The sequence below is a fragment of the Podarcis filfolensis genome (assembly GCF_964270895.1).
Source record: "Podarcis filfolensis genome assembly, chromosome: 12".
Lineage (NCBI taxonomy): Eukaryota > Metazoa > Chordata > Lepidosauria > Squamata > Lacertidae > Podarcis > Podarcis filfolensis.
In genome coordinates this window covers 12,802,882-12,828,585 of record NC_139614.1, presented here as the reverse complement: position 1 = coordinate 12,828,585, position 25,704 = coordinate 12,802,882, and the positions used below count along the sequence as shown (strand labels likewise).

The window sequence follows — 25,704 nt, the reverse complement described above, 5'->3', positions numbered from 1 at the left end:
TGCCTGATATGTCAGGCCTGCCAAATACTATCCTGCCAGGCTTCATTGCCCTTCCTTCTCGTCCCTCCTTCTCTCCCCCACCCCAATTGTCAGCCTGATATACAGTACCTTGGGAGCAGAACCCGTTCACAGGACCTGTCCAAATCAATCCAAGGCCTGATTAGGTGGCCACTTCCGCATCACCAGATGCATTACTGAAACAGAGGCCACCAGTTGGCAAACATATACATAAAATGTGCACATGCTAATATTTATGGATAGATGCACATTTAGAAATAATTGCTAGTGGGTGGGATCCTGCATACCCTTTCCTTTTTCTTCTTGGATCTGTGTCACCTATAAAAGTTTTTTAAAGACATGCGGAATAGTTTAAAAAAAGAATTACTAAAATCTAAATAGAAATACAATCTATTTCAGGCAACAATTGTGACTTATAGTATCTGCAATATATGGCTGTGCACTGAATCATCACCAGCATCATTAATTTATATACCTTTTAATGCTAAAATAGGCTTCTGGGTGGTGTACTAAATTTTTTTAAAAAAAAACCCCAGTATGCTATCACTTAATTAGTTAAAAGGCCATTGATTGATTAGTCGATGAGTTTAAATTGATGGGTAGTGAAAATATTCCTGATCTCCACCCCCACCCCCCAGCTCCTTTCATCAGGCAGATTTTCTGTCTCCCACTTAATCATCTTTCCCAACTCTCTTACTTTCTTGGCAAACGTCTGATTCCCAGCTCCATCTCCCTTCGCAGCGTGCACTTGCAAAGATAAAGGCACAATCCAGCTACTCCAACGTAATTGCAGCCACTCCACTTTCAGCTTGTCAAGCCTGAGATTCTAACCCGATTAATGGGAAAAGCAAAATGGGGATGCTTTGACATTTCCCAAAGGCATTGCCCTTTCATCGCAAATACTAATTGCCCAGACACCTGTGTGCCACCAGCTTTTGTTGGCACAAGTCTCCCTGGTTCTATTAACTTAAGTAGAGCCAGGCCAAACCTGTGACAGAATCTGGAACAAATACCCAGTTTTGTTTTGTGTGGATAAAATCTTAACTCGCCCCAAAAAATTGAGTTTTCCCAATGATTTCACGCATTTTTGCAAAGTCTAAGTGCAATACATATCTCTAAAGGCCTCTTCTAAAACTGAATGCCAGAAATGTATACAACAATGTTTCGTTTAAATCAGTCGTCAACTTTGATGATCAGACTCCATACAAGTGCCAGTAGTAGGATTTTCTCCCAGGTACACTGGCATATTATTTAAATAAATAAATAAAATAGAAATTGTCCAGTACCACCTTAGAGACCATGGGTAATATAATCTGAAGAAGTGTGCATGCACAAGAAAGCTTATACCCAGAACAAACTTAGTTGGTCTCTAGGGTGCTACTGGACAATTTTTTAATTTTTAAAATTTATTTTGACTGCGTCAGACCAACAAGGCTACCTACCTGAATCTGGCATATTATTTCATATAATTATCTACTGCTTAATACCAAAAACAGTCTCCAAGTGGTTTACAAAAAAGCAAAAAAGCAAACAATAACACTATAAAAATAGCCCATCTAAAAATATGACAGTAACATATAATACTGTACAGTGGCATAGCGTGGGTTGCTGATTCCTGGGGCAGGGTAAATGTTGTGCCCCCAGTAAAAACAGTAGCTCCAAAGCATATGAAGAAAATTAAATTTCAAGAAATTCAAACAAATTAAAAAAGGGGATTGATATTATTGGTCAGGGAAAGCCTGGGTAATATACCGTAATATCCAAAGCTACTGATGATTCCTGCTTCACATATGGATGAGGGAAGAGCATTCTGTAATACAGGGCATTAGCAGGAAATGCCTGGTTTTCGTTCACCAGCCTATAATATTCTGCAGGATGCAGCACCACAAGCAGAATTTTCCCCAGATTATCTTATTTTTGTCCTGTAGCTTTAAGTGAATTTTAAAAATAATTTTTAGACTGTTTATCCCATCTCTAGACCAAAGTGCCTGTGGAACCAGAAACGAATTTGATTTTCGGAGTTTAGCTGTTTCAGTTAGCATGAATGAGGCTGTTGCTATGGGCTTGCCTAAGAAGAGAGAGGCTTTGAAAAGCACCTCTGCAATTTCAGGCACTAGGTGCTGCTGATTCTACAGGCGCCAGCATGGAGCCGTCATAGTCAGAGCTGCTTTTCTTCCCTAGCAGAGATGTCCCACGTTGCCTCTTATTATCCTGGAGGAGACTCTTGAGAGTCCCATGGACTGCAAGAAGATCAAACCTCTCCATTCTTAAGGAAATCAGCCCTGAGTGCTCACTGGAAGGACAGATCCTGAAGCTGAGACTCCAATACTTTGGCCACCTCATGAGAAGAGAAGACTCCCTGGAAAAGAACCTGATGTTGGGAAAGATGGAGGGCACAAGGAGAAGGGGACGACAGAGGACAAGATGGTTGGATAGAGTTCTCAAAGCTACCAGCATGAGTTTGACCAAACTGCGGGAGGCAGTGGAAGACAGAAGTGCCAGGCATGCTCTGGTCCATGGGGTCAGGAAGAGTCGGACACGACTAAACAACACAATGGAGCCGTGATCCAAACCAGCCATCTTACTAGTTTCTTCTATGCTGAACTTCTTGTCATTTCTGAACAGTAGTCTAACTCCTTCCAGCTCCTCTTGTAGCATTGCAAATACATCTTTAAACCCAGGGGGAGGTAAAATCTTTGGGCAAATCTCCTTCTGCCTTAATTCCCCCATCAGTAAAATGGGAAGAACAGCCTACACTTCTTGAGTAGTATTCACAGAACTGAGAAAAGGTCTGCCACCCACTGACCAGACCCAGAACTGCTTGCCTTCTACAAATTTGCTCTTATCACATGCTTTCACCCAACTTCATGGGCAAGATGCAGGAACCTCATCATTCCATCTTGAGCTCCTTCAGAAAAATTTTTTTTAAAGTTCAACCAGTTACTCCATAAGATTATGCTCATTTTAGGATAAAATATTTTCAGAAATCTGTACACTGAGATATAATGCCTATTTAATTAGGTATTAAAATGTGGATATGACCTTTTTAAAAAATAAAAAAACCAACAGATTAATGCAGAAATGAGATAGAGCAAACCCACGAATGAACAAGCATGCAATTGACGGATCCATCCATTCCTGCCAGGCAGCGCCATCTAGGAAGAGGTAATGACTTGATTTATGTACATTTGCTAGGACACTGCAATATAAGTGGTAGCTAATAGTAGATCCTGGTTTTTCGAGAACCTCACTCTAATGGTTTATTCTTATTAGCCTTATTAGGGGGCTCTGTCTCCCTTTTCTTATTGGGGGGCTCTGTCTCCTTTCCAATTCCATCCAAACTGTGACTCTCACATGCTTGCATTTTCTTTGGAAATAAATAATATGATTGAACTTGGTCAGTGTGTGAGCAAAACACGGCTTTGCCCTTTCCCTGTGCTTGCACGATGCTTCGCACAATGGGGTTCAAGGTGCTGCCGGAAAAAAACATAATGAATGTTTCATGATGAAGTATTCTTCCTGCCAGATGGCAAAGACATTGCAAAAGGGAACCCATAAGGCAGATTTTCATATCAAGGTCCAGTTTATCATATTTAATTTCCCAAGTAAATTGGGAACTGACCCACAGAGGCTTTAAAAGGAAAAAAAAAAGAACGTCAGTGTTTTTAATTAAGCTTTGTTTTACATTCTGTTTGCAACTTCACCTGTAAATGGTCTAACTGCTTCTTGCAAGCTCTCATAGGTGGATTTTCTAAAGGATATCATCTCTGCGATTATATTTGTTCCCAAGGCTTTCCAAGTTTATCTTTTAAATAATGGTTTAAATTATTCCCCTCAAATGAAACAATGTCTATGAATTGAGGCACCTGTTGTATATTCTCCTTAACAATATGGGAAGGGGTGTTTCTGGTTGGCCGATTCATGCAATATATTTCCCGCACAGCTCCTTTCCTTCATTCATTTCGCATTTCATAGAATGCTGTTCAAACTGGGTTAAAAAACAAAGTGCGAGACTGGCTCCATTACTACCAAATAGTGGAGGCATATAATTTGGATAAAAAACTTGGCTTCCAGGTGGAAAAATCAAAATTGGAAACAGAATTGTTAGACCCCAAAATTAAGAATTTGTCAAGAATGTATAACTTGCTGTTGAAATGGAACACTCAGGATGAAACGGTGAAATCTGCTATGATTAAATGGGCACAAGACGTTGGACACAACATCGTGATGGCTGACTGGGAACAGTTATGGACCACAGGTATGAAGTTTACGGCATGCAATGCCTTAAGAGAGAATTTAATGAAAATGATTTACAGGTGGTACGTGACACCAGTCAAGCTTGCAAAAATTTACCATTTGCCCGATAATAAATGTTGGAAATGTAATGAGACTGAAGGTACATTCTTTCACCTTTGGTGGATGTGCCCAAGGATTAAGACATTCTGGGAGATGATCTATAATGAAATGAAAAAGGTATTTAAATATACCTTCCTGAAGAAACCAGAGGCCTTTCTCCTGGGCATGGTCGGCCAATTGGTGACAAAGAAGGATAGAACTTTCTTTATGTATGCTACAACAGCAGCAAGAATACTTATCGCAAAGTATTGGAAGACATAAGATTTACCCACCCGGGAAGAATGGCAGATGAAGTTGATGGACTACATGGAACTGGCGGAAATGACTGGCAGAATCAGAGACCAGGGAAAAGAGTCGGTGGAAGAAGATTGGAAAAAATTTAAAGACTATTTACAGAAACACTGTAAAATTAATGAATGTTAGAAGGATGCTGGAATGAAGTTATATGGCTTTAGCAGAAATGTTATAAAGAATTAAGTAAAAATAGACTGTTAATGGGCCAAAGGAGAAAGAATAAGGTTAGACTGTGTTAAGATAAATTATAGGACAAAAACTGAGAAAGATGGAAAGGATTTGCTGAAATAGCTAACTGAACTAGAGTACAAAAAAGGGAGGTATGAGGAGGTCGTCAAAACAAGTAAATGAAAGATAAGATATGGAAATATTGGATGTGTTTTTAATTGTTTCTGTTTTTGTTTTGTTAAGATAAGTAGTGTGTGTGTTTTTGTTTGTTTTTTAAGTATTGTATTGTATTGTATTGTTTTGCATTGTTTAACTCTTTTTCTTCTTTTTGTAATCTTTAAACTCCTAATAAATATTATTTAAAAAAAAACTGGGTCAAAACTCAATTAAGATTGGTCTGTGTTCATAATGTGCCGGTGTATGTCTGCTGCCTCTTCAGGGTTACGGATGTCTGCAGCACAGTCTTATATTATCACACACCCAAATCCCCAACTTTTTTCATAGAATCATAGAGTAAATCACCAACTCTCTGATCAGTGTTGAAAATCCAAAGATAAAATCCAGAGCATTCTCAATGCTGTCTATTAATCCAAAGGCTGGTCTGGATTAAATGGTCTGAATTAAGCCTTAGTCTCTGAAAATCCAGAGCATCCCCAATAGTCTCTGATTGAAAACATCCAGGGAGAGTTTCACTGTCTAACTTTTTTTACCATTATGAAGTTGCTCCTAAAAGTTGCTCCAAAAATTTACCTTCCTGTAATTTAAGCACTTGAGACCAAGCCCTGACTTGTGGGCTGTTATGGGACAGCCCTTCAGATATCTGTACAATATACCCCTTCAGTCTGCTCTTCTCCAGGCAAAACTTACCCAGTTTCTTCAATATTTCCTGCTACAACTTGTTTTCCAAACTGCTTGGCCGTCACTGGAACTTATTCCAGATTGTCTACAATATTCTTTGAAAGCTGTCCTCCAGGTAAGGTCTAACTCATGGGTAGGCAAACTAAGGCCCGGGGGCCAGATCCAGCCTAATCTCCTTCTAAATCTGGCCCATGGATGGTCCAGGAATCAACATGTTTTTACATGAGTAGAATGTGTCCTTTTATTTAAAATGCATCTCTGGGTTATTTGTGGGGCCTGCCTGGTGTTTTTACATGAGTAGAAAGTGTGCAAGGAAATCAGCCGTGAGTGCTCACTGGAAGGACAGATCGTGAAGCTGAGGCTCCAGTACTTTGGCCACCCCATGAGAAGAGAAGACTCCCTGGAAAAGACCCTGATGTTGGGAAAGATTGAGGGCACAAGGAGAAGGGGACGACAGAGGATGAAATGGTTGGACAGTGTTCTCGAAGCTATAAACATGAGTTTGACCAAACTGCGGTCAGGGGGGCAGTGGAAGACAGGAGGGCCTGGCATGCTCTGGTTCATGGGGCCACGAAGAGTCGGACACGACTAAACGACTAAACAACAACAGAATGTGTGCTTTTATTTAAAATGCATCTCTGGGTTATTTGTGGGGCATAGGAATTTGTCCTTTCCCGCCCCAAAAATATAGTCCGGCCCCCCACAAGGTGTGGATCAGCCCCCTGCTGAAAAAGTTTGCTGACCCCTGGTCTAACTAGAGGCCCATCTGCACTGTACATTCAAAGCAGCATTGTACCACTTTGAACAGGCAGGATTCCCTCAAAGAATCCTGGGAAGTGTAGTTTGCTAAGGGTGCTGAGAGTTGTTAGGAGACCCCCTATTCCCCTCACAGAACTACAATTCCCAGAGTGGTTAACAGTAGAGCCCTCTTCCCAGTAAGTTCTGGGAATTGTAGCTCTGCGAGGGGAGGGGGCAGCACATTAGCTCTCATTGTAGAAGCAGGAGGAGAATCCCAATTTCTCCCCAACTGGAAAACAATAAAAATTTGTAAAATGACTTATTAGCCACAGTTTGGGAACCCAATTGTGTCACCAGATTAGTAATGTTGGCCTGAGTTGGGGAGGATGGGTTTCTTTGAAGGAAATAAGACTATTTGTGGATAAAATACCACCTACGGTGAAAATATAACAAGCTCTGATGATGACTGACATTTCTGAGGCAGCGAAAGCTCTTCTTGGAATGTCAGTGCAACAAGGATACCGATAGCAACAGCATGAAATGGGAAGGCTGATTACATGTCAGTTTTGAACGTCACATTTCATTTTGCTATTTAAATAGTGGGCTGGATCAGTCCTCCAAAAGTCATCAAAAGTTTAGGCAAGAGTGACTGTGCTAATACTTCATTCTGACAATATTTTTACAGCATAACGTAATTTAGCACCATGGCTGCTGCATGTTATCCTACAGCCTGGGGGGCTGTCAATACTCCCAGGAAGGCAATTAACTCCATAGATTTGCCTCTGTTACTGCTAATGATACAATGAAGATTGGGACACTACAGCTATCCAGCAATAGAGCTCACAAACTAATGCCAGCCTTTGCTTTCTTTGCTATGACAGGAGAAGGTAGCCTACATGCTTGGCCAACATGCCACATAGGTAAAGTGAGAGGAAGCATATTGCTCCTTTGGGGCTCCAGATCTGAACCAACGTGTACAAATGTTCTGGACCTCATAACAAAGAGCTTTCAATAGCCTTCAGAACTATAATGTCATTGCTGGCATCTGATAAAGAGCAAAAGAGATGGTTTTCCATCCATGATGCAAGTGTTCTAGCTTAGATGCCAAGAAATTTTGATTTAGGTCCAGGTCCATTTCAGTACACTTCTTCTTTAAGGGCATCACTTTACTAAGAAAAGTCAATGCAGACAATAGAATAATAGAATTGTAGAGTTGGAAGGGACCCCAAGGATCATGTAGTCCAACCCCCTGCAATGTAGGAATAGGAGTATAATAATTTGGCACGCACCATGTGTCTGTTTTTAATTGGTTAATATCCTTCCTATATTCAGGATATAGGATCCTAAGGGAATTACACTCAGCCATTTCAGAATTACCCTCAGTTAGGGATGGGGCACAAACTTGCTTTGATTTGCATCTTAATATGAGCTTCCCTGATTTGTAGTTGCCCAAACACATTTTAATACACATTTTAATAATTGTGCCATGAGAAACTGCTCAAATGCACTTTGCAGATGAAAATACTTTGCATTAAAGTGCTAGTCTATATTGCTCCCAAAACAACACTTGAACCAAAATGGACTTTTTCCAAATTGTGGAAGGCTGTTCCTCTATTTATTTTAGAAAAACTGTCCAAAATGTGTTATCAGGGGAGGGTGTGTCTATAAATGCATATATTAGCCAAAAGAGCATACGGGAATGCATTTTATTAAGGAAAATTGCTTGCAACAATGTGCATATTAGGAGACAAGGACACTAAAAATGCAGATGACTTTTCATGAGGACTTATTGAAAAAGAATCACAACTTGATGTGCAAATGTGATGAGCTTGAAGTAGAGCAACTGAGAAAAAACAGAGTTGACAGATTTATCCATCTCTACCCTCAGTGGACTGCCAATCACATTAAAGACATACCATATGCCTACTCTTCAGTTATTTTTCCCTTCTGGAGGGAGAAGGGAACTCGGATTCATCCACAAATTACTCTACATGGATCTGAGAACATTTGCACCAACTTTCATATATATATTATTTTGAAGTGAAGGGGTTAAGGAAGCTTTCGTATGAACCAGTACGATTTTATTTCTAGGGCTGTATGCCCAGTTGGACTCAGTTCATAGCTCAGACATATCCAACTATTTACTATTTACTTGCAACATAGGTCTTCATTAAGGGAGTCTGATGCAGCAGAACCGGAATGCTATAGTGGGCTTCCCCTAGGCATCCACTTGGCCACTGTGAGAGCAGAATGATGTGCAAAAGACAGAATGGCACACGCCGTAGATAAAATGTCAGAGCATTAAGCACGACTAACCCAAAATTAACATTTCTAAAATGCTCGCTGAAATCAAAACGTCTTCATAGCACGCCAAAATCCGCACAGTGTTGGTATCTGCCTCACTGCTGCTGGGAGAGTGTTTCATAATGCAAGGACTACTGTGCTGGATACTCTCTTCTGACTACAGAGAGGTTTGGTGTAACATTCATGTTTTACTGAGCGGTATATGTTCTGTTCAGATGCCATTTTTTTTCTAATTCTGGAGATTTCCTATAGCTCACGTGTCAATGAACTTCAGAGGTATACTATTAAAGTCTGCTATTTCTACACACACAAACGCACGCACACCCCAAGAATCCAGCAGTTATGAGTTTGTTGAACAAGAGCATCATTTGAATATACAGAAAGCTATTGACAGGCTGCCACCAAGTGGCAACAACATGAACTCTGCTTTTCTCACCATCATCATCATTAAGAACTGGCTGTGGTGGAACAATTCCAAACCACCCTTTTGAAATCAGATTTCATTTGTAGGATTCTTGCCAAGATACTATGAAATCAGTTGAGTAGAACCAAAATCCAGGTCACAGGCTAGGTATAAAAATGTCCCCCAGGCCTGAAGTTTCTCAACCCTTTGAAAGGTAAGGAGGTTTAGTTATTTTATTTTTTATTTTTTGAATGATTCCACCAGGCCCCTTGTAATTTGAGCATCACTACACAAGCCAGTTTGATACTGGAATCAATTGGAAAGCTTTCATTGTCAGCCAAGGCACCATGCACGCATCACGTGACTCACAAGGAGCTCTGGGACCAAGCAGTATGTCACCTGCCTATTCAACGTATTTGTGATGAGAAAGCATTTCCAGATCTGAATCTATTCATGAAGCTGTCAGAGCCGGGCAGGGAAAGGCTAAGTAGATTATTTACTATTCATCGTTATCTAAGATCTAATTAAAATGTCTTCTCCTTCTCTATTGTATTGAGGCCCTTTAACCGAATATAGACAACATTATACCAGTAGTTGGGATTCAGGTATTTTGGATGCATTCAGACATCCAAGGGCCTCGCACCATCTCTCACCTAGGGTAGTTGTCGAGCCGGCAGTAAACACCGTGCAAGTTGGAGCTAAACTCTTTATTAGCAAGTACAGACTTGGTGGAATGTCAGGCCTAAGGAGCACAGCAGCTCATTCCCCATGGATTAGTTGCCAAGACGGAAAGCTCCCACCTCCCCACATCCATCTAAGTTCCCTCTTCTCCAGGGCTTTCCCCCAAGTAATCAGAGAGTGTGCCTGCCTGATGCCAACCTCTCCTCTGCCCTTTTCATACCACTTCTGGTTCTGAGAAACCAAAGGGGAGGGAGGTCACCAACCAGACCCATCTCTGCCTCTTGGCCTCCCTCCTCTCCTGCTTCAGCTTCTGATTCTGAACATCTCTCTGCCACAGACTCTTCCTGCTCACTAGACCCTGTCACCTCTCCAGCTTCTGACACATCCTCTTCCCAGTCTTCCCCCTCTGACCACCCATCGTTTCCCACCACCAATTCCCAGGCTCTGAGCCTTCTTCTTTTGGTGGTTCCCCAGTTGGTTCCTCCCACCATTCCTCTGTGTCCTACCAGTCTGGACTGGGGCAACCTAGTAAGATGTGTTGATTATAAATAGTAAAATTATCATTGTGGAATCAGATGTCCCTATTTTCATCAGAGAAATGTTGGAGGGTATGCCTTCTCGGTGGTGGCACCCTTCCTGTGGAATGCCCTCCCAGTAGATGTCAAGGAGATAAATAACTATACAACTTTTAGAAGACATCTGAAGGCAGCCGTGTATTGGGAGGTTTTTCATGTTTGCTGTTGTATCATGTTTTTATATGTGTTGGAAGCCGCTCAGAGTGGCTGGGTCAACCCAGCCAGATGGGTGGGGTATAAATAATAAAATTGTTGTTGTTGTTGTTGTTGTGTTTTGAGGGGAATCAATGCAAAGGGTTCCCCAGTCTTCTGACCTAAATGTTCTCACACTGCCCACACTCTTTAAATGGCAATGCATATTATTTCATTGCCAGATTGAGGCAATGCATATTATTTCATTGCCAGATTGAGGCATTCTGCTCATGTTTTGGGGGGGGGACCCTGGATATCTGTCCCCAAGTCCTGCCTTCTTGCACCACTGGCTTCCCCCCTCCGAATGGCTATAATACCTTAGCCTACATATTAAATGAAGGCTGTCTGAAAAACCTCCTGGATTATAGTGTGCTGCAAACAAAAGGACTGGCAGATCCTTTGACAACATTGTGCAGTGTAAAGATTGCCCAGTGACAGTCCGGTTGGAAACAATTCCACAGATATAAAAATAGAAAGGCACATGAAAATGAAAACCCTCCCTTTCCTCTCATGTCATTGCATTCAACAGTTCAGGAGCTGCAGCTAAGTTAGAACAGTTATTGCTGGCCCTGGAATGTCGATATTTGACATTCAAGAATTTGAATTGATTCTTAAAGCGCCGGGTTGAAGGACAAATGCAATGAAAAACCTCTGAACACAAAAACCGGTCAGAAAGGCATCACTCACATCCTTCTGAACTGCTGGAGAATCTTTTCATAGTTAATGCTTTTATTTTGCACTGAATTTCCGAGACCTACAACGGTTTCCCTCTCTCTTTTCTGTGGGCACATGTTCAGGATTGTTTGATCTCTTTTGTAGATGAGCGGAAGCCTAAACCGTCCTTGATCTTCATAGAGGCAAACAGTTGCAATCAAACGGCTTTTGTGGGGGCATGAATGTACTGTCCTGTTTGTGCTGCGTTTTATAACCTATGATCAACCGTTTTTCCCACAGGTGGCTAGCCAGATAGCTTTGTAGTAAACTGACCTCCACAGAAATGGGTCTAATATCAATCAAGAAGGATTGCTAAAGTCCTCAGAAATATGATGGATGACAGCCAGGTTTGTGGAGGACATTCATGGTGGCAGGGACCTACTCTGGTGTCATTTTGGCTTTAGGCAAATAACATTTTAATTGCGTGTTCAGACCCAGAAACCTCCCCCCCAAATAAATTCACACGACTCAAATTTTGGTTTTGGTTTTTGGCAGAATTTAGGCCGCAACTTCATTGGTTACAGAAAGTGACTGGTTGCATAGGCTCTGGTTCGACTAGCTCCCTGCCATACAGCTAGCGCTGACCCAGGGTTCCAGCATAGGTCAGCCAAGGGTGAACACCTGGATAAGCGGAAAGCCAGGAACAGGATAACTCTGCCACCCAAATGTGCCCCTGGACTCAGGCACAGGCAGAACCCCCTCAGGGGTTGACCAAACCATCGAGTCCCTGGATTCCTTTAATGGAATACCCTTCACATAGGGATGGCGAGAGCATTCTCCTATCTCTATCACCTGAACCAGAGCCTATCCGCAACCTTACAAGTTGTGACATTTTGCTACACAGCAGGCAAAACCCAAATGACAACAGCCAATCAGCCAAGTGGGGGAAATTCCTGCCGTGCCCCTGTCCCAATTACAGACGGCACACAATGGCACAGCAAGGTCAAGCGCAAAGCCCTAAAATTAGGGAGAGGTGGGTGGATGTTCCGAATGCACGCGTCGAAAGAGGAAGCTCTGGGTCACATGCATGGGCATAAATAGGTCCCTCGAACCGTCTGGACTACGTCCCATTGGCCAGATTGCACCCAGCTTCGAGGGACCTACCAATTGGGTGTTGTGGCTGACCAATCGTACCCACCCACAACACAGGGTGTCGGTTTTCCAGGTCTCACCGCAATACGTGCCCTCTTTAAGGGAGGACCCGATTTCTCTCAGGTATTTTAACAGTTACATAGGAAGTCAGATCACTGGCCCATCCTGTTGATTACTGTCTCCACTGACTGACAGTGGCTCTTTGGGGTTTCAGACAGTGAACTTGTCCCAACTCTACCTAGAGATACTGAGGATTGAACCTAGGACCTTCTACATGCAAAGCAGATGTTCTATCACTGAGCTATGGCTTGTCCTGTTTTACCTCCTCTCCAGTTACTGGATTTGCTCTGCCACCTGCTGTTTTAGAATCCTAGATTGCTATTGTTGTACTATATAGATTTTTTTTGTTTTTGTTCCTGTTGCATTGTTGTATTTTTGGGGTTTTTATTGTAATCTCTACTATCTAAACCTACCCCAGGAACCTTTCTTTGAAGAACATTGAATAAATAAATAGTCTTGTGGAGGGCCCTATTTGAGGGGGGGAGGCTCCTTTTTCACAAGAGTTCTTAAAAATACTGATATGTGGATGTGTCATTAATATTACAGATTTTGGATGTTTGCTACCTTTTCATAGAATCAGGTGGAGGATCATCTAGTTCAACCCTCTGCAATGCAGGAATATGCAGCTGCCAAACCTGCAACATTGGCATTATCAAAACCACGCTCCTACCAACTGAGCTATCCAGTCCTCCCTGAAGAACTTGATACAATTACCAGCAGTGGGAAATTACAGGCTTGATGCCACAGTTGTGAATTCATTCGTTTATTCATTCAATTATGTTGTTTATGGCATTTATAGCCCATCTTTCCTCCAAGGAGCTCCAGGCAGTGTGCATGGCTCTCCCAACTCTCATATTATCCTCACAAGAACCCTGTGAGGTAGGTTTGACTGACAATTGATGACAGGCCCAAGGTCACCTACTGAGCTTCATGACCAAATGGGAATTTGAACCCTGGTCTCCCAGGTCTTGGTCCCAACATTCCAGCCACTCCATCACACTATTAACATGCAAATAACTTGTAAAGACTACAAGGTAAAGGTAAAGGGACCCCTGACCATTAGGTCCAGTCACAGACGACTCTGGGGTTGTGGCTCTCATCTTGCTTTACTGGCTGAGGGAGCTAGCGTACAGCTTCCGGGTCATGTGCCCAGCATGACTAAGCCACTTCTGGCGAACCAGAGCAGCACATGGAAACGCTGTTTACCTTCCCGCCAGAGCAGTACCTATTTATCTACTTGCGCTTTGTGCTTTCGAACTGCTAGGTTGGCAGAGCAGGGACCGAGCAACGGGAGCTCACCCCATCACAGGGATTCGAAATTCACATTTGGTTGGGTTCCTAATTCAGATCTTATGGAAATAGGCCCAGAAGCCAGCCATTATTGACGTTAGACATCACTGAATTTTCTGGACTTCCAAAATTGAATTGTTATTAGTCAAGAATTGAAATATCTGTGGGTTATCAGACAGGCCAAATGGTTCTTAGCTATCCTGTGCACTACTTCTTAGTATTTTTTTTAAATAAAGATTCTTCTAATTTTGTATTGCACTTAAATCCTTAATCCAGCTGGTTGTTGTCTTTGGTGTTTTTCCTCTTTGAGGGTTTCATTTCCTCCGCTGCAACAAGGCTTCTTCCATAACAGCCATGTATGTAGGGGGCTGGACTAGATGACCCTTGGGTCCCTTCCAACTCTATGATTCTGTGATGTCATAAATAAATTATATCTGGGGTTAGGCTTCAGATGTCTTAGATAAATTATGTCTTGAGTTAGAATTCAGTAGTAGGAATCCTTGAGGGAAGGTAGTATTTGTTTGTGTCAAATAAATATAGAAAGGCGAGAGAGGTGCTGAATAACTTTTCAGGAATACGTTAATCACGAGCAGTACTTTTCACTCAGCATTGGCTGTTCTTAAAAGACCCCAGAGAGCTTGTAGGCATCTCACATTCATCTTTCATTTTTTGCAGGCTTTGTGTTTTATCTTCAGCTATTTGCTGTCTAGCATGTGGTGCAATTCTCCTCTCCACCCACCTCCAACTCCCAAATCTAAACACCATGTTCACTCTGAGGAGGATTACAGTTTTATAACTGCAATTATAGGAGCCATTGCACAGGATCCAGCTGACGAGAAAGAGAAATGCTGTTTTGTGAAAATGTTTAAGACAGGTTTGCAGTCTTATCTCCCTATGGGGTGGCAACATGCAACATCTAAACAAGCCCGTTTGAAAAACCTCTGCAAAGGCACCCAATTGTCAGTTATAACTCGCCATTGTATTTTTACTGCTGGGGAGAGAAGTTTGTGGGTTTTTCTGCCTCAGGTGCCAAAATACCATGGTTGGCCTTGGACACTATGCACCTTGACTCGAAGAGGAGGGGTGAGGGGGTCATTTGTTGCTCGAGTATATCATGACAACCTCTGCATGATCATTTTGCATCAGCGATCATAAACACGCAACACAGAAGCAACAGGTGGCAGACAGCTGAAGCAAGAGGAGAATAATGAGCAATCTTTTTTTTTTTTCAAGAAAGGGATCCGAGTGATACAGGTTTCAGAATTCCAATGCACCAGGATTGCTCTGCTCACTGTCTCCACCAGTTTCCAGACTTTCCTCTTATGACAAGGTGGGGGACGTCAGGCAGGCCTGGAGAGAGCATATGTGGCCCTTTAGACCTCTCTCTCTCTCTCTCTCTCTGGCCCTTGGGAAGAGACCCCGGGCACATTACTTCCTCAGCCACCCTATATTCCTCCAGGCCACACCCCTCGCCAGCATTGCTTCAGCTCTTCTTGAGCACACCCCCCCCCCCCACTGACATGTGTCCTTCAACTCTGATAATGGCTCTTCCTTGCCTGGATGGAGGGCAGAGAGGGCTGTAGGAAGTAGCCTGCCGTACAAAGGTAAAATTTACATCCATTGCTCTGCTCGCTTTTGTCTCTGGCTCCACTCGCCTGCCATGGACCGGTTGGACGCAAAGGAATGGGGGAAGAAACAAGCTGGGGAACCCGCAAGGGAAGGAGGCTCAGAGCCCGGGGATTGGTGGTGGAATGACGATGGGGCGTCAGAGGGAGAAGAGGGAGCAAACTGGGAGGAGGAGGTCTTGGAAACTGAAGAGGTGACAGGGCTTAGTGAGCTGAGAGAGAACCAGAAGCAGACGTTGGAGAGTGGGAGGAGGGAGGCCAAGAGGTAGAGATGAGTCAGGCTGGTGAAGAGTCACAGGTGTCTCCCCCCACCCCCCGCTGTGACAAGCTTTCCTCCCCCTGGTCTCCCAGAACCAGGAGAGGCATGAAGCAGCAGGAGCAAAGGCAGGCATGCAGGCACAGTCTCTGGTTACTTGGGAAACACACTTGAGAGGAGGGGACTTAGGCAGCTGAGGGGAGGCAGGGACCTTCCGTCTCAACCACCAGGCCCAGACAGAGGGCAGGGGCCATATGGGCCACTTGGCCCGGGCCTCCGATTCCAAAGGGGGCCTCGGTCAGCATATACACAATCGCAGGGGATGCACTGGGGTGAATGCGGAGGCACAAAATCATAATTTAGACAATTATTTGTCAGCATAACTTTTGTGAAAATTATTTATATGCTTACTTATTTATAAGACTTCAGTTATCCCCAGGGTAAAAAATTATCTACCTGGCCCGGCCTCCGCTGGGCTCTGCAAGGCCCTGTCAACAACTGCTTCATAGGGGCAAGAACTGATTTGCTGTGCTTGTCAGGCCTGATCTGTAGCTCATCATGACCAGCATCCCATATCTTGCAGTGTCCAACTAGGTTAAAGCAAGTTGTGAAGACAATTGCCCTCACCCACACGTTATAATGGCAATTGCTATTTTCTAATCCCTCCCCTTCCCATTCTGACTCTTCTGTTGGGGGCAAGAGGGCAGCTTTCAAGGTTGCTACCTGTTTAGTCATTTCATAGCAACAGTGGCATCTGCTTGGAAGAGTGTGCATCTTCCAGCCAGAAGCTGCGATTGAAGCGGTCCATAACTGGGATTAGGGTCACAGTCTCATGTCACTTTAGCAGTCTCTCCTCCCAGGAAAACCACAGCCATAACAGTTTGTCCTTACTTGCCTAGCAAAAGGAAACTGCATCACTTCAACTGCATCATGCAAGCACACACATACTGCTGAAAAGCAGGGAATAAGAAAGGGAAGCTTTGTCGTCTAATTGAAACAACACAAACTCAAGGAACAATAGTAAAGAATACTGGCAATCAGATACATAGTATTTGATAACTATTGAAAAATGGTTGGTAATGTTCCCACAGGGTGTCCTTAAGCTCCTCTCCACTACTCAGTGATTAAAGCAGTTCATCTTCTCCAATAAAGCTACAAGAGGCTTAACATCGCAGTCCTATACAGTTACTCAAAAGGACAGATGGGTTAATCTGTAATTTTTAGTTTTTCCTCTTTTTACGCTTAAGTTCAGCTCTCCACATGTCCACATCAGTCAGTGATTTATTTATTTTTAATATTCTTGTGAAAATAAACCAATGGATTTCTCCTAATAAATGCTTGCTTGCACAGAATATTGCCTAATATGCCTCTTTTGCAAGGCAATGTTCCAAAATGGGATAGCTCAGTTGGTAGAGCATGAGACTCTTAATCACACGGTTGTAGGTTCAAGCCTCACGTTGGGCAAAAGTTTCCTGCATTGCAGGGGTGGGACTAGATGATTCTATAATGCACTTTGGTAAGTTATTTTCACCCATATCTTTTTTATATATATGCAACTTTACCCTAGCGCATGCATTTTTGCACCCATTACTTTGCTGGAGAACTGCCTTGCAAAAATTGGAAGTGCAAATTTTGAAGGGCTGTGTATTGTTTCAGAACTGAAAATAAGGTGGGTTCACCTTTAAAAGTGGACTGAATTGAACTTCTCCCCCATCCCTGCTCTGAGGTAAATCCCACTGAATCCAATGGGATTTACAGGTAAGTGTGATTCAGATTACAGCTTTAAGCATTCTGCACAGAAACAGTCGTTCTTCGGTGGTTCCATTGCAAGAGTACCCTTCAACAATTACAATTATCTGGCAACACAGTAATTGCAGATTAAGGTATCCTATTCCTAGGGTAATGGAGATGAGCATAGGACCCGTGTTTCTTCAGTGGAACAGCTGAAAGGGGGGAAGTTCTCCCTCCCTCCCTCTCTCACACGCTCTTTCTCTCATGCATCAGTTAAATTATACCTTTGTGCAAAGTGTTCTTGCTCTCTACTTTTTTCTTTGTTTGGAGATATCTATTCAATAGTGTTTGTAGAACCATCCCTGAGTCAATTGCATTTGAGAGCTGCCAAGGGTACAATTGGGAACTCAAGCAGAGAGAATGGGAGGGCATGCTTGCTTTTTAAGCATCTGAAATATGAACAGCTTAATCATGCATCTGGTAATTAATTTGTAATTAGGCACAAGGAGAATGTTAAGATTTGCATGGTGGGAAGCATGGGATGTGAAATGGAGAGAGAGTTCGTGTTTTGTATTCCAAGGAAGCTTCCTTATACTGAGTCAGATCATTGATCCCCTATTTCAGTATTTTCCACACTGACTGGCAGCAGCTGTCCAATATTTCAGGCAGGCAGGAGATGCTGGGGACTGAACCTTTCTGCATGCAATGTGGGTATCTCTGCTACTCTGCCTCAGTCCTTCCCCAAAAGCCTTTCACTGGGGTTTGGGGGCCAAACACACCTGAGAAACTTCCTTCCTTTATCTAACTGTGTCTACAATTCTATGATTCTTCGAGAAGATGGCTATGTTTCAGTGCACGTATTGTTTCAGAATGTGCAAGTAGATTTCCCTTTATGTGGGAGCCAAGGTGAATTTCTCTCTCCCCTTCCCTAATTCTGACTAAATGGCACATATTATGCAAGAAGATTCCCCTTTACAGTCCCTTTTATTTTCAGTGACTTAAAAGCTTGAGTGACTTAGTTGCTGTGGTAGTCTTCCCTGAACCTGGAGAGAAAAAGCAGCATCTTGTCTCCTTCATTCATTTTTAATATGGGAATATGATGTTGGAGTCTCGGAAAGCTGACCTGATTAAGAATTAGCATGCCTTAAATGGAGTTGCACAGGAAAAAGCAGCTTCCTTAAAAGAAGATTAAAATGGGACATGATATTATTCATTAACAAGGGGCTCATTGTTCAATGCTAAAAATCTTGCAGTTGCTTTTCTCTCACCCGTTCAATCAAAGAGTGTCTGCAGATAGTGTGGCTAAATGTGGTTCAGTCTAGGGTTGAGGGAACCTGTGACCCTTCAGACATTGGATTCCAACTCCCATCATCCCTATTTGCCATTCTGGCTGGGGGTGGTATAAGTTGTAGTCCAGCAATATCATCTTCCTGGCTTGTGTGTCCTCCAAGCCTTCCATTGTATGGGTTAAATTTACCTTTCCGCAATGCCACCTGCTTTATGTACTATATGAATGAGCAGCCCACACCCTTCATCAGTGGATGCTGAACCTGGTAGTGTGACCTTTTCCTGCATATTGGCAATATGGCCTAAGAAAACTAGATTGTTCTGAATAGTCGTAGATGTGCCCATGATACACAGTAAAGCTGGTGGGTGGATAAAATGTTGTTGAGACTGCTGGAATAGTTTTACTTGACTTGGTGACTCCTGAGAGTAATTGCCACCGGGGATTTAACCAATAGTTGGTTCAATGTCAAGAAGGCGGATCCTGTACATGCTGTAGAGGGAAGCGAAGGGCAGGTAGGAGAGAAGGAAAACTGTGATCTGAAACCTCTGCTGCCTTGCAGGATATCTTCAAGAGAAGAAATGGCTAACGACTAAATGCTGAACAAATCTGAAGTGGCGTCCCTAGGACGGTTGGATGGCAACTTGTACTCCTCCTTCTGACAACTCCTGCAGCCAAGCTGGTGCAAAACGTCTTGCTCTGCTTTCCTTTCGACCACACCAGCAAGGGCAGCCCATGATCTCCATACACACTGCCCAGGCTTGTGCCCCAAGGAGGTCACTTTGGTCCTGCTAACATAGTGGCTTGACTTCATCCCCAGAGGTGCAAACCATTGTCTCTCGAGACAGACTGATGCCAACATATTCTAAGCAGCAATGCCCCAAATGGGGGGATAAACCTTTAAGATCTTGAAAGAAGCTTTCACTTGAAGAGCCACAAAAACATGTTATTGCTTGAATCAAGAGCTATGAGCAAAAGAAAACAGTGTGTTGAACCCGGGACCGTCTGCATGCAAAGCAAATTATCTGCCACTGAGCTACAGCTCTTCCCCAGTAAGCTTTAGGAAGCCTTTGAACTAGAATCCCTGGATGTGGCTTTGTTTTCATCCCATGATCTCATTGTGCGTGGATGGCGTCCTTGGTGAATAGAAGCTTTCCACAAGCAAGAGCACTTGAGGTGACAGATTCCGTTTTGCAAGAGCTTTGGGTGAGCTGAGAGGCAGAAAATGGCACTAGCTGGGCACTTCAATTTAGCACCAGCCGTTTTCATGTGAGATGTTGAACAATTGCTTACACATGAAAGTATACACTATGTTTCAGAAGCCCAAGGTTTCTCTCTTTAAAGAGATGATTGATCAGAGAACTCTTTCTAACTGGAGAAAAGAAAAATAATGACATGTTTTCTACCTACCTAACAGAACTGTAGTTGTACAGTGTGGGTTCAAACCTCATCTCAAACAGAAACTCAGTAACAGGGCAAGGCTATGTCTGCTCAGAAGTAACTTCTTACTCCCAGGTAGGAAGGTATCAGATTGCAGCCTAAGTAGTTGTAAGAAAGACACTGGCTACACCCATGCTATGCATTTAAAACAATCCTATACCACTTTGACAGTCATGGCTTTTCAAAATGAATTCCGGAATCTATAGTTTGTAAAAGGTGCTGCGAGTTGTTAGGAGGCGTCTCACAGTGCTACGATTCCCAGAGTGGTTTAATTATCAATCCCTCATTCCTAGGAACCCTGGGAATTGTAGCTTTGTGAGGGTGAACTGCTTTCAATAATGTATTACAGGAGAGAGCAACCTTTATTCTGTTTTTAATCTGTTGGGAGCCGCCCAGAGTGGCTGGGGAAACCCAGCTGAATGGGTGGGGGTATAAAAACTTCTTCTTCTTCTTCTTCTTCTTCTTGGCGCCCAGTCCCTTGGGGTAATCTGGAAGTACCACAAACTGGTGATGCCAGAGTCAAAAGTACGAAGCCTAGTGCCAAAGATGGGTAGGTCCATTACGTTTCTCTCTTGCCCACTTTCCCCATATTCCATCCTTAACACCAGACGGAATCGGACCAAAGGTCACATGAGGCTATAGAGCAGCAAGCTGCTTGTCTCTGTTTTATCCCTACAATGCTTTTGACTTCAAATGCCCTTGGCATTTATTTCAAAAATGAGTATCAGGCTCCAAAACTTGAATTATACACTAGCAGCTACATTACTAGAGAATTTGAGTTCAAAGAAACCAAAATAAGCAGTGTAGTTTTGCCATCGATCAGTGCATTTTTTAAATATTCAGTCTGCCATCTGGATTCAAAATTGTGCCCAGATGTAGCCATGACTAGATGAAAACTTGCTCCTTGATCTCAGGAACCATCACACAAAATTTGGTGAAGATATCTTAAAAGAGGTGCCCAAATGCATAATGAACAAACAACTTTTCAAAATAGACTCAGTAGATTAAATTATAGATGATAATTTCCCATCTCTATCAATCTTTGTGTCACTTTACAAAGCCTCTCTAGATAACTGGGATGTTAGCTGCGCACTCACATCGCCTACACACCCACAATATAGTGGTTCTCTTCTCTTCACCTATTTTATGACCTTATAACACTTCAGAACCTCCCAGGTTATAAATGTCATTCCTCTAATACACCTCAGTACAATGGCAAAGTTAGATCTATGCTTCTTGCAGTGCCTTAATAAAAAAAATATATTCACCAACAGATCAAACACAGCTAAGCCTGCCAGCACACCATGAAATATTGCTTGCAGGAAATTAAAACTTCTATGCAATCTCCCATACCTCCTTATATGCAGAGATACTGTATTCTTTTCCAGGTGATAAGAGAAAAAGGAAAGGTCTTGAAACTAATTACTTTAGTACACTTCTTAGGGGGGAAGGATGGAGAAAATAAAATGAAACCTGTCTGGAGCAGTCATTCAAAAGACTGAGACACTGTGGTTGTTTTAGGAAGATTAGTCAAAGAGCCAAGTTATATAGCCCATTGTCAAAAAAATGACTGACAGAAGAAGTAAAAAGAACACCAGTAGAAAATCCATTCTTATTCCTATACAATGTTTCCCTGTAACTTTTCCCTGAGGTTCAGTTCAGCTATATATTAAAAGGTATTTCCTTAACTTGGAACGTTTAGCGAAAAATGAAATCCCTAATTTCCTGTAAATATCACAACACGGCTACATCTTTCTCAGGACAATATCTTCATGTTTTATTATGTTTTTATAAACATAATAAGCCTCCCAGAGTGGCTGGGGCAACCAAGCCAGATGGGCAGGGTATAAACTACTATTATTACTAATGGCATTATTGCAATTTTCTGTACTCAATGTACTGTTGCTCATTGCTTATCTGGACCAGGGTGTAACGTTACATGGAATCATATAATTGTAGAGCTGGAAGGTACCCCAAAGATCATTTAGTCCAACCCCCTGCAAGGCATATAAAAATACATCCTCTCTGGATTAAAATATGGGGATCCAAAACACACACACACACACACATATATCCCTATCCCTAAGATGCATTAAAGCTGTAACCCAGCTATGATCTCCAATAATAATAATTTATTATTTATACCCCGCCCATCTGGCTGAGTTTCCCCAGCCACTCTGGGCGGCTCCCAATCAAATGTTAAAAACAGTACAGCGTTAAGTATTAAAAACTTCCCTAAACAGGGCTGCCTTCAGATGTCTTTTAAAGATAGGATAGCTCATTATTTCCTTCACATCTGAAGGGAGGGCGTTCCACAGGGTGGGCGCCACCACCGAGAAGGCCCTCTGTCTGGTTCCCTGCAACCTCACTTCTCGCAATGAGGGAACCGCCAGAAGGCCCCCGGAGCTGGATCTCAGTGTCCGGGCTGAACGATGGGGGTGGAGACGCTCCTTCAGGTATAGATGTTGTTGGACTCCAACTCCCATCATGCATCACCAATGGCCATGCTGGTTGAGGTTCATGGGAGTTGGGGTCCAACAGCATCTGAAGGGCACAGCTGCCTTATCGCTGCTGTTACCCTTAAAAGTCATTCAAGGAATATGGGGTAGCACCAGTTCTAGCTAGGACATATCCTCATTCAATAGAATGTCCACAGGAAGTTGTTGCATGTACACATGGAAGCAGTAACCCTTCAAACAATGTTCCCACCCTGCACACTTATTGAAAGCACTTCTGACTGACTGGAAAGGAAAGGAAAAAAAAAATTTCTTTCCAGTAGCACCTTAAAGACCAACTAAGTTAGTTCTTGGTATGAGCTTTCGTGTGCATGCACACTTCTTCAGATACACTGAAACAGAAGTTGCCAGATCCTTCTATATAGTGAGAAGGTGGGGAGGGGTATTACTCAGAAGGAACTGGAAAGGAAAGGGCCATTGTTGAAATGTTTATGATCAGCCACAAGGTGTCACTCAAGTGCTGCTGGGAACACAATGCAAACAGCAACTCACAGAAGGAACAGAGAAACCTCCCAAGTTGGTCTGGTATTTGGTGGGGGGTGGAATTACCCAGGTCTGTGGAATGACGTGCATGAAACTACACTTTTCTTACACAAAGAAGCAAAAACAGGAAAGGGCCAGGGGAGACGGACAGACTGACTGAAGATATTTTCAGATAGGTAGATAGATAGATAGATAGATAGATAGATAGATAGATAGATATAGATAGATAGATGATAGATGATGATAGATAGATAGATAGATAGATAGATAGATAGATGATAGAGAAAGAAAGAAAGAAAGAAAGAAAGAAAGAAAGAAAGAAAGAAAGAAAGAAAGAAAGAAAGACGGGCAGATTGACAGACACAGAAATTTTCCAGAATGATCTGGAAAGTCCACACTGGAAACAGAACGGTGAACTATATGAAACTTTGACATCATCCAGGCAGGATTTGCTTATGCTCTGAACATGAAGGCCATCAGAAGTACGTTGAATCGAAATTGATGGGGCTTATTCAGTGGGATTAGGACTGCAGCTTTACAATGCAATCCTAGTGCCAAAATATGGAGGTTGGGAGAGGGTAGAATGTGGCATGACCTTAAACCTTAAGTAATAATAATAATAATAATAATTTTTTATTATTTATACCCCGTCCATCTGCCTGGGTTTCCCCAGCCACTCTAGGCGGCTTCCAACAAAGATTAAAATTACATTAAGGTTAGATAGTTACAATGGAATGGTCTCGGTGGAGAGGTGCACATTTTTCTTCTTATTTACTCATGATTATGACTTTGTCAAAATATTTTTAAAAAAAATAAAAAGAATGTGTACAATGTAAATAAATGTATAAAATATAAATAAAAGAAGGAAAAAAATAGTAAATAAATAAATAAATATTAAAAAGATGACCTCAAGTCGACACAAATTCCTTACCATTGTGTATCTACTTACCCCAACTGAGGGAAGGCAGAAGAAGTTGCCAGAAGTTACCTCAGTGCGAAGGGCAGAAAAGGTGTGCGTCAGGCCAGCGAAAGAGTGGGTTGGCAGACCTACATTTTGGGGTCCCTGAAGCTTGAACTGTTATGGGGGGCCCTTTGCAACCAGCAATAAGATCCCGGTAACCCCTGTTGTCTTCTTCAACAAGGTTGTTCCTCGGCAGTTCGCCACACCTTGACGACACCTGTGCAACCGACTCTCAAACTTTGGGATTGTGTAACAGATTGATACGGAAGGGGGGGGCATGTCTTCTTCACCTTCTTCTTCGCTACAATATATCAATTTATTTCCAATTGTCAATGTCAAAAGGGACTAAAATCTATAAAATTCATAGAAAATCAACGTGCCAATTTGCTCAATTTCTCTAGGACTCCATCACACCTCCCCTGTCCTCCATAATCCCTCAAGCAAGGTGTCAAGACCCTTTGTTGTTGTTGTTGTTTAGTCGTTTAGTCGTGTCCGACTCTTCGTGACCCCATGGACCAGAGCACGCCAGGCACTTCTGTCTTCCACTGCCTCCCGCAGTTTGTTCAGACTCATGTTTGTAGCTTCGAAGACACTATCCAACCATCTCGTCCTCTGTCGTCCCCTTCTCCTTGTGCCCTCCATCTTTCCCAACATCAGGGTCTTTTCCAGGGAGTCTTCTCTTCTCATGAGGTGGCCAAAGTATTGGAGCCTCAGCTTCACGATCTGTCCTTCCAGTGAGCACTCAGGGCTGATTTCCTTAAGAATGGAGAGGTTTGATCTTCTTGCAGTCCATGGGACTCTCAAGAGTCTCCTCCAGCACCATAATTCAAAAGCATCAATTCTTCAGCGATCAGCCTTCTTTATGGTCCAGCTCTCACTTCCATACATCACTACTGGGAAAACCATAGCTTTAACTATATGGACCTTTGTTGGCAAGGTGATGTCTCTACTTTTTAAGATGCTGTCTAGGTTGGTCATTGCTTTCCTCCCAAGAAGCAGGCGTCTCTTAATTTCGTGGCTGCTGTCACCATCTGCAGTGATCATGGAGCCCAAGAAAGTAAAATCTCTCACTGCCTCCATTTCTTCCCCTTCTATTTGCCAGGAGGTGATGGGACCAGTGGCCATGATCTTCGTTTTTTTGATGTTGAGCTTCAGACCATAGTCAAGACCCTAATCCTGTCAAATCACTCTGCCAAGCCTTTCCTCCAGGAAATGCCAGTACTTGGACCATTGTCTTCTCATCAGGATGTGCTTATCTGCGCATATCTCCAGCTCTGCATATTCCCCCCTCCCTCCTCCATATGTTAATCCTGTGTAACCCAACCTCTTCTTAATGTATTCAGGATGTAATCTGTGTAACCCAACCTCTCTTTAATGTATTCATCATGTAACTGGGATGTATTTTGCACTGTATTCTGGGACATGGAGGGAAGTTTCAAAAGTTTATGTCACCCCTTTCTCGCTGTTCAATCTCGCCTTGAACCTGTTGCGCAATAAACTTGGATCTTCTGCAGCTTGCTCCTGTCTCCGGCTGAGCTCATTTTTCCTCCGCAGGGACCCGCGGACTTAGTCCGACGAGCTGGGTGGCAGAGCAGCCTCGCACCCAGATTTTTACCGTAACAAGATACAACAACAACAAAAATAAACAATTTGAGTTGTGACAT

General features: G+C 42.8%; 1 protein-coding gene across 3 annotated transcripts in view; it reads right to left on the bottom strand.

Annotated features, from left to right (window-relative positions):
• Positions 1–24,121, bottom strand: part of CPNE4 (copine 4) — a 246,331-nt gene extending 222,210 nt beyond the window's left edge. For all 3 annotated transcript variants that reach the window (XM_083578069.1, XM_083578073.1, XM_083578070.1), the window contains exon 1: positions 24,029–24,121. The gene's annotated coding sequence lies outside the window, so the exon portion shown is untranslated. The remainder of the gene's footprint in view (positions 1–24,028) is intronic.
• Positions 24,122–25,704: the final 1,583 nt, after the last annotated feature.